The 12,355-nt window shown below is 41.6% G+C and overlaps 1 non-coding gene across 1 annotated transcript; it reads left to right on the forward strand.

Annotated features, from left to right (window-relative positions):
* The first annotated feature begins 11,737 nt into the window (after positions 1-11,737).
* On the forward strand, positions 11,738-11,844 carry LOC141658259 (small nucleolar RNA R71). Its single transcript, XR_012549154.1, has one exon. It is a non-coding gene; the product is annotated as a small nucleolar RNA R71 (small nucleolar RNA).
* Positions 11,845-12,355: the final 511 nt, after the last annotated feature.

Below are 12,355 nucleotides of genomic sequence, written 5' to 3' on the forward strand. Positions count from 1 at the left end.
CATTTCCTTATGGGTCCGTGGAAATATCTAGTGATGACGGGAGGATATTTAAAGTGAACGGTCAACGGCTCAAGCATTACATAGTTGGGCAACCCATCGAAGCGGCCGTTGTCATTGACCTTGCTCCAATTCAAGCTTGATGTCCCTCTTGTCTAAGTCGAGCTTACGACGTTAAACAAGGGCGCTACTTGGGAGGCAACCCAAGCAAAATGTGTACATATTCCTTACTTTTTAAATACCGTCATTTAATTCATGCTTTACTTTAATTATGCTTTAGTTTAATTGTTGGGTATTAATTTAGTTTAGTTTAAATTTAGTTATTTGAGTCTAGTTAGTTAGTTTAATTAGTATAGTCAATTTAATTTAATGAATTTGATACGGTGTTGGGAGTTTGTTTATTGTGTGGTAGGTTCATTAGGTGGACAACGAGCTCGAAATTTCGTAAAAATCGAGTTTCGGAATCAAGCTTCAAGAAATATGAAGAAGTAAGGACAAGGGAGATAAGGACAAGACGAGGTACATCCTTCATCTCGTCACACCACCCCTCATCGGCCTGCCCGAACACGAAAAAAAAAAACTCAACCGGGAGGCCAGACAAGGAGACCAGACGAGGTACACCCTTCATCCCTTCCACCATGCTCCCTCATCTTATCCCCCAATTCTTTACATTTCACCCAAACAACACCCAGCCGCAGCAACCAAAACAACATAAACCCTACCATTCATTTTCCCTTACTCCTTTTTCTTCTTCCTTCAACCTCCACCATTAAAACACACTCAAAACTCATCTCAAAACTCCATTGCTCCATCAAATCTCAATCAAATTGCCTCAAATTACCATTAAACTCTCCTTCAATTCTCGATCTATCATCTCCACCTAATTAGAAATCACAAGTATCACTTTCATTTGGGTGGGATTTTTCGAAAAGTGACAAGATTCGACCTTTAAGACTTCGAATTTCGTGGGTCAGTGTTGAAGAGCGATTCCAAGACGTTTTTGGACGGATTCAAGTCGGTAAATTCTGGAATATTCGAGACTTTTATCCAATTACATAACCCATGACTTTTATTGCACTTTTCTGGAATTATTCTCGAGAAATTGGACAAATTTCGCCCCTTTTTGGTCCATTTCAAATTCGGGTTTGTGTTGAAGAGAGTCTCCAATATGGGTTTCTTCTTGATTTCAAGTTGATTTTGACGAAAGATCGAGTCTTTTTGTCTGTGAGGCCTAGTTTTGCTTGCTTTGAAGCTGATTTCAAGTGAACTCGAGATATTTCGAGGAAGGGGAACTCGTTAAAGCTTTCGGGAAAGGCCAAAGACGGTCTCTTTAAGCACGTTTGACAATGCCTCGTAAGAAGTACCCGCCAACTGCTCCAGTGGAAGGTATAACTTCTTCACCCCTTGAATATGAATTTATTTATACTCCTTATACCAACTTTATACTCCTAGACGGTCTCTTGATGTGTTTTTAATATGAGTTTGCGATCATGGTACCTTATTACTTGCTCCCCAATTTAAAATCCAAAGCCTTCGGTATGCTCCCCATATTCGATCCAAATTTTATTTGACTCTCCCTCATATCCAAATGTAGCTTACTAGTTGATACCGTCGTTTTGTATCAAAATTAAATTTATAATTCCAAACTAAAACTATAGCTAGTGATAGTAAGGGTCGAACCACAAAGAGACAAGGTTGATTTTGTTTGCTATTTTTCAGTCTATAAAAGTAACAATTAATTGGGGGGTTTAGAGATTGGTTGACTAAATTGACTAATTGCTAAAATGAAATTTCTCAACAAGATAAAAAGGGGATCGGGAAATTCGGTTCACCACGGCAATGGTCAGGACAATAAGGTAGCAGAAATCCTATAATACGGTCTCAGGGGGTATAAGCAAGCCTTTCGATCTATGCTCAAATTAACCTTGCGGTCTTCTAATTCCCCGAAATTTCTCAAAGCTTTCACTCAAGAGAAATTCCAATCTAATGATAATTCTAATTACTAATATTTCAATCTAGTAAAGAGATTTATCAAAAGACAACAAGACCAATACGGAAGAATTCATGCTAACAAACAATCCTAATTTATGCCATGGTTCACCTCATTCCCAATCAAAACAATTAGCTACGCATGACTAAAACTAAAACAATTGCTAAATTGATAACAAAGAACAAGATTGACATGGTTGAATTTAAATAAAAGACAAAAGACAAAAGATGAATTTCTGGAATTAAATTGGTAGAACAAGAATTGAAATAACAAGAATTAAAAGAAGAAAGGAATTGCATAAACACTTACTAATTGAATTAAAGAACAAAGTATCGAATTCGAGGTTTTCCGTCAGCAAAGCTAGATCTAAAAACTCAGTTCTTCAATAATGAAAAGCATAACCTAAAAGTTGCTGCGCTCTACTGATAAAAAGATACCAAAGGTTAATTACAAGTTGGGCTTTTAAAAGTCTAACACGAAGAAATAATTCTCAGCTCGAAGACTGGTCGATCGACCGGTCATTATGGTCGATCGACTGGTAAATGCAGAACAGCAGCTTCTGCTTGATTTCAACGGTCGATCGACTGGTGGGAGTGGTCGATCGACTGGTAATGCTGAGCAGTGGCTCTTTTTGATCCTTCAAATCAGCTCTTCACTCCTTTGCACGCATCCCAAGGTGGGTGAATCCGAATCTCCTTCTTCTAGGATTCCTTGAAGTTGCCCCCGGAGGATGAATTAGGCTTGATTTAGCTTACTTCCACTCATTCCTACAATAAATCATAGAAAATGCAAAGTAAACTGTTTCGGGAGAAATAGTAGCCTTAAGCTAACAACTATACATGGAAATACGTGCCAAAACCACAGAAAAAGTGTATAGAAAATGCATGTATCAAATCTCCCCAAACCAAACCTTGCTTGTCCCCAAGCAAGCACTATGACCCGTATAAAAACTAAATGGAAAGGAGTATATCTCAGAGCTAACTATAAGTCAATGCCAAACCGTTTAATGCACATTATCAACTACTGCAAAGCTCAAATCAAGTGAACAAACTTATGCATATCATGGAATTAAATCGGGCGTTCGACCTTGCAAGACTCATACATTCGGACTCTCCCGGGGTCACTCTTCCCTCAGCAAAGCAAATGGTAAGATTATATGTAAAAGAGAGGAAAGAAAAATACAGTCTCTCACCTAGACTGCGACCGACAAAACATGTATGCTTGACTAGCATGAATAATGATTCTAGCTACCGTACATACGCATAACCACCGTCAAGGACTACTACATGCCGAACCATTGCAAGATTTGGATATGTGAGGTTAAGTGGGACAGGAAGGGCAAAACAATTATGGAGTTGTGAAGGTAAGAGCCAAGCTAGTACCTAACGAACCATTAGAAACCGCGTCCCATTCCTCCAACTCGAATTATAAATCATGCCTTTAAAGGACTAGGCAACACAATATCCCAAACAAACGCCTCCAATTCATGAAGTAGGCACATGAGGCGTGTTCTCAATTCAACCAAAACCTTATTATTTTCAAACTCCTCTTTTTTTTTCTTCTTTCTGTTTTTTTTTTTCTTTCATTTTCATTTTTTTTTCCATCTTCTGACCTGGTGGTCGATCGACCAGTGATGGCAGTCGATCGACCACTCTGCACATTCCAGTGCTCTCTGCCAGGTAAACATCCTTTTTTTTTTCATTTCTTCTAAATTTCTTTCTTTCCCTTCAAAATGACACAACCCCTTCACTCCTCATCAATACCCACTCCATTATTACAAAAACGAACCAAACAGCATGAATCGACAAATTCCTCTACTACTTCCTAGCTTGGTACAATGGTAGGCTAAGATTGGGATGTAGTTGAGGGCAACTGGCAGATGGCTTATAGTGGAGTTAATGGGGTAAAATGAGAAAAGGGGAAGATGCAATAGTTCTCAAAACATGCAATACCGACCACAAACCAATGCGTATAGGCAATAAGCAATCAAAATTCATACACGTGCAAAACATGAAATGAAGGGAGTACTACTCTCAATCCTAAATTAACCGGTCATGAATGTCACCAGTTATGGGCTCTATATCTCAGAAAATATAAGTAGTTTGCCAAAAGTAATGAGTCAAGTCTAATTACCCGAAATGAATTCCATAACAAAATTTGAGAAATCACTTTTAATTCTCGCAACAGCTGTGAAAAGGGCATGGAATGGCATGTTAGACTAATAGTGCAAAATCATCATTAATAACTCCAATCCGACTCGACGAAATGCAAAAGTAAACGTGATATTTTTTATTTTTATGAATTTTTTCAATTTTTTTTTTCTTGTTTTTTTTTTTTTTTTTTATATATGCAAACTAAAATGCAATAAACATGTGACTGAAATGCAATAAAGAAAACAAATGCAGATGCAAAACAAAAGGCATATGCAAATACCCTCCCCAAACCAAAACACACAATGCCCTCATTGTGCTCATCAGCAAATCACCAGCAGAAATATGGGAGAATAAAAGCATAAAAAAATAAAAAAAAATAAAAGGAAACTAATGAAGAAAGGAAGGAAACTCACAAGATACGACCTCCCCAAACCAGCCAAAAACGGGGAGGTCACCAACATCTAATCTCCACCATCGTAATCCGAACCATTATCCTCTCCGGACCCCGAGTCGCTCTCCTCCTCCTCCGCCTCAGCAGCAGCGGCAGTGGCTCTCCTGGAAGTGAAGGCACCAGCAGTAGTAGTGGGAGGGGGTCTCCTGGCAGGCTGAGGGTAGTCGCCCACAGGGGGAACAAAGTAGGAAGGGTGAGTCCAAGCACCCTGTGGGAGCATCCCTCCCCGGGCTAACTCCTCGTAAACTGGGTAGAGGGCTAGAGCCGTGTCTAGCCTATGCTGGTCAAAGCTCCTGCACAAGTCACCCAACACACGTGACATTGCCCTCTGGTCCACGACCGGAGGGACAACCAAAGGAGTAGGTGGTCGAAAAGTGGCCGGGTAGCCAGTGGGAGCAGTAGTGGAGGTAGAGGAAGCCTGTAACTAGGCAGGGGCGGCCGAGCTGCCCCCGGAACAGTGGTAAGGGGCAGGATAGGAGGGTAGCCTGTGACTGGGATGCGGTCACAGATGAAAGAATCAATCTTCCACCGCATCTGTCTATCGACCCAATAGACAGCCCTCGCGTAAGGAAGGTCCATGAAGCGCAGGTCAGGGTCAATGGGGTCCTCCTGTCGAGGGAAAAGTAAAACAAGACGGTTGGCGAGACGTGTCATCAACCCACCACAAGCAATAGTGGTCAAAGTGCCCTCACTTACAGTCTGAAAGTGAGCGGCAGTAAAAAAAAGCGATGTTATAGATACGGGCTATCCAACTTTCAACGTTCAAATAGCCCGCTAAAATAGACAGTTCGATGTTATTCACATTATTTGACTCTTTACGGCCAAAAATGGTATTACCCATTAGCCGTAGAAAATAGCGAAGAGGGGGCAAGTGGACGGAAAAGCCCGTCCTTTTAGGCCCGTGAAAATCACTGATGCAAGACCACATGACTCGATGAACATCAGAGGTATCCGAGGTTCTGCCCTCGAAATAAAGACCCAGAAAACCGGCAAAGTCAGCTAATGTCAGAGAGTAGTTGACATTGAAAAGCCGGAAGGAAATGCAAGGGTTAGTCTTATTGGCCACGAAAGCGGCCGAGTCAAAAGCATAAGACGAAAAGAATTCGAGGGTCAAAATATAATACGTGAACTCAGCCATGTCCACTAAACCTGTCATACCCGTCCCGTTTAGCAGGGACACAACCGACTCATAACAGCCTAATTTCTCCAAAGTATCTTTATGGAGAAACCGGGTAGCTGTGACTTTCATTCTCGAAACAAAAAGAGAAAATTTAGCGCGCTGAGTAGAATTAGCAAAGATAACCTGCGGATAGTCAGGTAGACTATCCGTGGTAGCCTCTATCATCAGTGGCGGTCCTCGTGGCCGCTTGGGAGCTCCTTGACTTGACTGTCCCTCGTACATGTGTTCCTTCCCTTTTGTCATTGTTGTTACCTGCAAAAGAATCTTCATTAGCAACAAAAATCTCCTAACAATGTCAATTTACGGAAACCCGAATCAAAATCAATGTGAAACGCAAATTAGGGTTTCGAGATTTTGGGGAAAACGGCTTTAATCGCCTCCTCGTTGCTAGCTAGTGTCGAAAATCAAGGGGGAAAGGGTAGAATAAGCAATTAAAGTATAAAATAACAAGAAATCAAACCCTAAAATCAATTTCCCCAAATCGATTTTTTCCGTCTCAATGGCCATATGCTCGAAAATTTCAATGAAACCGCAGTAAAAATTGAAAATTGAGCATGGGAATAAGATTAGAGACATACCTTGAAGATTCATTTGGAGATTAACACAAGAAAAGAAGAGATTAAGACGGGGTTTGGCAGGAAAATCACGAGGTAGAGGAAGAAAGAGGGGTTTCCTTTGAGTTATCTAAATTTGTGCAACTGAATGAGTGAAGGAATAAGGAAGGAAACTTCCCTTATTAATTGCATTCTGATCCCGCGAAGTGGTCGATCGACCACTTTACTCGGTCGATCGACCGATCTTTCTGGGGTCTCGTGTATTGGTCGATCGACTCATTGACCCAGTCGATCGACCAATATTCCTGCACAGTAGCTTCTGCTTTCTCCGCTTCAGTCGATCGACTGAACCACTTAGTCGATCGACTGCTAGAGCTGGCAATTAGACTTTAATTCGTCAGAAATTCATTTTGCCATCATAGTTTCCTGTCTTTCTCTCACAAACATCGAGTACCATCTACGCACTTTGCATAAAATAAACTCCTGCAAAAATTATCAAAGGCGCACATATTCCCAGACCAAGAAATTGCAAATTAAAAGGAATTAAACAAAACAAAAGAACTCAAAAATGCAAATTAAATGAAATAACAAAATAAAATTCCTAAATTACAATTAATTACAACCACAGGTTGCCTCCCGATTAGCGCTGGTTTAAGAGGTCCCGCACGACCTTTTTACCTCACTTTGCATCATCTGATAGCGGGTCGAAGTATAATACCTCGACTTTCCCAACATATGCATCTGATCCGTGATAATGCTTCACATATTGGCCATTAACCTTGAACCTTTCTCCAGCTGAGGTCTCCAATTCAACTGATCCGAACTTTGTGACTGCTGTGACCGTGTAAGGGCCAGTCCACGGATTTGACTTACCAGGAAATAAACGGATACGAGCGTTAAAAGAAGTACCTTATCGCCAATATGGAACTCGCGCTTGATGATTCTCTTGTCGTGCAAGCGCTTTGTTTTCTCCTTGTAGATCCTTGCATTATCATAGGCCAAAGTGACCTAAATTCCTCCAGCTCATTCATTTTGTGTGTCATGCGTTTCTCACGAGAGAGGTTAGGATCCAAATTCAAATCACAAATAGCCCACCAAGACTTACGCTCTAACTCAACGGGTAAATGACATGTCTTACCATAGATCAATCGGTATGGTGACATCCCGATTGGCGTTTTAAACGCCTTGATTCGATAAGCCCATAAGACATCATCTAACTTAAGACTTCAATCTTTCCGTGATTTAGAAACAACTTTAGCTAAGACTTCTTTCAATTCTCTGTTAGAAACCTCAACCTGACCACTAGTTTGGGGATGATACCCCAAACCTCTACGATGTTGGACACCGAATTTAGTCAATAAAGCACTAAGTTGTTTCTCTTTAAAATGCATTCCCCCATCGCTAATGACAACCCGAGGGACACCAAAACGAGGGAAAATAATCTTTTTAAACAGTTTAATCACGGCCTTTGCATCGCAATGGGGAGTAGGAATAGCTTCCACCCATTTGGATACATAATCTACAGCTACGAGGATATATTTATTACCTTGACTGCTCGGAAAAGGTCCTTGATAATCAATGCCCCAGACATCGAAAATCTCAACCTCAAGAATGCCTACCTGTGGCATCTCATGTCTCTTGGAAATATTCCCCGATCTTTGACAAGCATCGCACTCAGCAACAAAATTGCGACAATCGCATGCAAAGTTGGCCAATAGAAACCAGTTGAGTACCTTAGCTACAGTCCGGACGGACCGTGATGACCACCATAAGCAGAAGAGTGGCAAGCCTCTAGGATATCCTTCACCTCCCATTGAGGTACGCATCTCCGGATGAGACCGTCTGCACATTCCTTGAAAACATAAGGATCATCCCAAAAATATTGTCTAGCATCATAAGCAAACCGCTTCTTCTGCTGCCATGAAAGCTCGGGTGGTATCCTACCTGTCACAGCAAAGTTAGCAAAATCAGCAAACCACGGAGGTGGATAAGACCCTAAAGTAGTAATAGCTAACAGACTCTCATCAGGAAAAGAATCATTAATAGGTAACGAATCCTCCCTTTCTGTCAGCTGCAGACGAGATAGGTGGTCAGCCACCACATTCTCATCTCCTTTCTTGTCTTTGATCTCCAAATCAAACTCCTGCAAAAGGAGTATCCACCTCAAAAGCCTCGGCTTCGCATCTTTCTTAATAAAGAGAGTCTTCAACGCTGCATGGTCAGTATAAACAATAACCTTAGAACCTAACAAATAAGACCGAAATTTGTCTAAGGCAAAAACTACAGCTAGAAACTCCTTCTCAGTGGTAAAATAATTAATTTGAGCCTCATCCAGAGTTCGGCTCGCATAATATATGGCATTCAAAGCTTTCGCATAATCGCTGGCATCACACATGATCTCAAATGGGAGGTCCCAATCAGCGTAATTTGAATGATTGTTGTAAACTAGGGCCTCCTTTAACCTCGTTAAAAGTGGTAAGGCACTCATCAAGTAAATTCAAAGACAAACATCCTTAAGGAGCAAATGTGTAAGTGGTTTAGCAATTTTTGAAAAATCCTTAATGAAACGCCGGTAAAAACCAGCGTGACCTAGGAAACTCCTGACTCCTTTAACATTCACGGGAGGAGGTAATTGCTCAATCACCTGCACCTTTGCCTTATCAACATGTATACCTTTATCAGAAATCAGATGCCCTAACACAACTCCCTCATTGACCATAAACTGACACTTTTCCCAGTTTAAAACAACATTAACATCTATACAACGCTGCATGACTTTATCAAGGTTAGCTAAACAACGATCAAAGTCACTACCATAAACTGAGAAATCATCCATGAATACCTCCATAATGTTCTCTATATAATCGGAAAAAATCCCCATCATGCACCTCGAAAGGTAGCGGGCGTTACACAATCCGAAAGGCATTCTACGATATGCAAAAACACCTGTGGACAGTAAAAGTGGTCTTACTCGATCGTCCGGATGAATAGGAATCGAAAGAACCCGAATATCCGTCTAGAAAACGGAAAAATTTGTTAGAGGCAAGTCTTTCAGTCATTTGGTCAACAAAAGGGAGGGGGAAGTGGTCTTTCTTGGTGGCGGCATTCAACTGTCTATAATCAATGCACATCCGCCACCCTGTCACTACTCGAGTTGGTATTAATTCATTTTTCTCATTTTTAACCACGGTAGTCCCTCCTTTCTTTGGGACTACCTGAATCGGGCTAACCCACTTGGAGTTGCCAATCGTATAAATAATACCGCATCGAGTAGTTTCATCACCTCGGCCATAACAACTTCCTCGCATCTTCGGGTTCAACTTGCGTTGACCCCGTCTCGTAAGGCTTGTGGCCTTCCTCCGCTCTATCCTGTGCATACAAACATCGGTGATGCCCTTAATGTCATCCAAAGAGTAACCCAAAGCCTTCCTGTTTTTCTTAAGCACAAACATCAAAGCATACCTGGTCATCACTAAGCTTAGAGCTAACAATAGTGGACCGTCTCCGTATCATCTAGAAAAACATACTTAAGATTAGCGGGAAGTGGCTTACGCTCTAGCACCTTTACCTCTACAAAGATAAACAGAATCAGCTTCAATGGTATAGCAAGTGTTGACCAAGTTCTCGTTGGCCAAGCTTAAAAGCATCTCATCTTCTTCCTCATTGAGCTCGTAGCTCTCCATTGAGGCTACCAAAGCATCCGGCTCCTCAAAGATTCTCCATCAGATTACTCGCACACTCATCTAAACGGGTTAGATCAGCTAAGGGATCCTTGGCTAAGGATTCCCTCCAATTACAAGTAACAGCCCTATCAACAATATCAATGGAATAACACGTATCCTCATCAGCAGGTTCAGTCGCCTTGTGAGCAAGATCGAACTCAATGGTGTCATCCCCTACCTCTAAGGTGATGGTTCAGCGTTTGACATCTATTACATTTGACTATATGTAAAAACGGTCTACCTAAAATAATAGGTATCGATTGTCTCTCCGCAATGTCCAAAACAACGAAATCGACAGAATAAAAACTTACCCACTCGAACGGGTACATCCTCGAGAACTCCTATAGGTCTCTGAGTCGATCTATTTTCCATTTGAACGGTAATATCGGTCACCTTAAGTCTACCAATATTTAACCTTTCGCAAACAGAATACGGCATGACACTGGCCCCTAAGTCACAAAGGGCCTTTCCAATTACGTGGTTACCTATAGTGCAAGGAATTGAAAAACTACCCGGGTCCTTTAATTTAGGTGGCACATTAATTTGCGAAAGAGCATTACACTCTTCCACAAAAGCAACATTACCATCATCACGAAAATTTCTCTTACGATTTAAAATGTCTTTCATAAATTTAGCGTAAGAGGGTACCTAGGTAATTAAATCAGTGAAAGGAACCGTTACCTCGAGATTCTGGACCATCTCCAGAAACTTACCAAACTTACGCTCCAGCTTAGTAGCCTTCAAACGCTCCGGATACGGGATTGCAACACTAGCCGTAGGATCAGTAACCTTTGGCTTCCGTAGGTTTAAAACCCCCGTCAAATCATCAATGAGTGAAGAATCATGCAAACTAGTTGACGGATTTGCATCCTGTACTGGGAGGTCAGTCGATCGACTGATATGAGGGGTCGATCGACCAACTTGGCTGGGCGTGAACAGTTCCTGTTCAGAATTTATTTCATCAGGTGACTCAGTCGATCGATCGAGCTTGTTGGTCGATCGACTGACTGTGCTGGGTGTTAATAGTTTCTGATCAGAAACTATTTGATCTGACGCTTCAGTCGATCGACTGACAATGTTGGTCGATCGACCAGAAGTACTGGCAATTGAGCTCGTTTTTGCACCAGAGTTTAAACGAGCTTCTTCATCATTTTCCGAGTCTTCCTTTGGCTTGTCGGGACTTTCATAAGAGAGGCCGCTTCTGAGATTAATGGCATTAATCGTTTCAATCGGCCCTTTACATTTGCTTGAAGAATTAGCAACTTGCTTAGCCTCTATATTCTCCAATTGCTTCACAAAATTCTTTGAGGACTCAATCCCGGCTGCTTCCATATTCACCACTTGAGCCAAATGGAGTTGGACCATTTCTCTTAACTTCTCAATCTCATCTGAGTTTTGAACAGGTATTTCAACTTTCTCCTTGGAAGCTTCAGAAATCTCGAGCTTCTCGAGACGGGCAGTAATAGAAGTTATAAGTGTCATAACGGCACTCATTTCATCACTTTGTTGTCGTGACTTTCCACGTGAACTTCCAAACTCAGCTCTATGTACTGCCATCTCCTCAATAGTGTTCCAACCTTTACTTTGACCGGTATTGTTTTGGAACCTACCATTAGTAGCTGCATCCAAGATGACCTTGTAATCATCATATAGAGCATTATAAAATAGGTTGCAAAGATACCATTGCTGGAAACCATGGTGAGGGACAGCTCGGACCAAAATTTTGAAACGTCCCCATGCTTCGCAAAAACCCTCATCAGCTCCTTGCTGGAAACTTGTGATTTTACTTCTCAAGGCGTCAGTATTTGAAAGTGGGAAGTATTTCTTGTAGAAGGCTAATGCTAGAGATGTCCAGTCCGTGACTCCAGTTGCTACCCTATCAAGGTAGCGGTACCAATCTCGCGCTGAATCCTTCAAGGAGTATAAGAACATCAACCCCTTTACTTCATCCTGAGTCACCCCAGCTGGTATAGGTATGGAACAAGAGAGTCCTGTGAAAGTTTCCATATGCTTCAAGGGGTCCTCATCTCGGTAGACGAAAACCGATTTCGCTCCACTAAATCGATATAAGAGGAACGAAATTCGAAGTTACCCGTAGTAGGGGTAGGTAACTGGTGCCCCTTTGGAAGATGGTGTTCCTTTGGCTGTAGATTATCATATATTGTAGCCATAATTGCCAAAATGAGAGTACTCAAGTCTTCCTCTCAAAAACCTGTCTTCGAACTGTCCAATATGGGTTTCTTCTTGATTTCAAGTTGATTTTGACGAAAGATCGAGTCTTTTTGTCTGTGAGGCCTGGTTTTGCTTG

The sequence above is a fragment of the Silene latifolia genome, chromosome 5 (assembly GCF_048544455.1).
Source record: "Silene latifolia isolate original U9 population chromosome 5, ASM4854445v1, whole genome shotgun sequence".
Lineage (NCBI taxonomy): Eukaryota > Viridiplantae > Streptophyta > Magnoliopsida > Caryophyllales > Caryophyllaceae > Silene > Silene latifolia.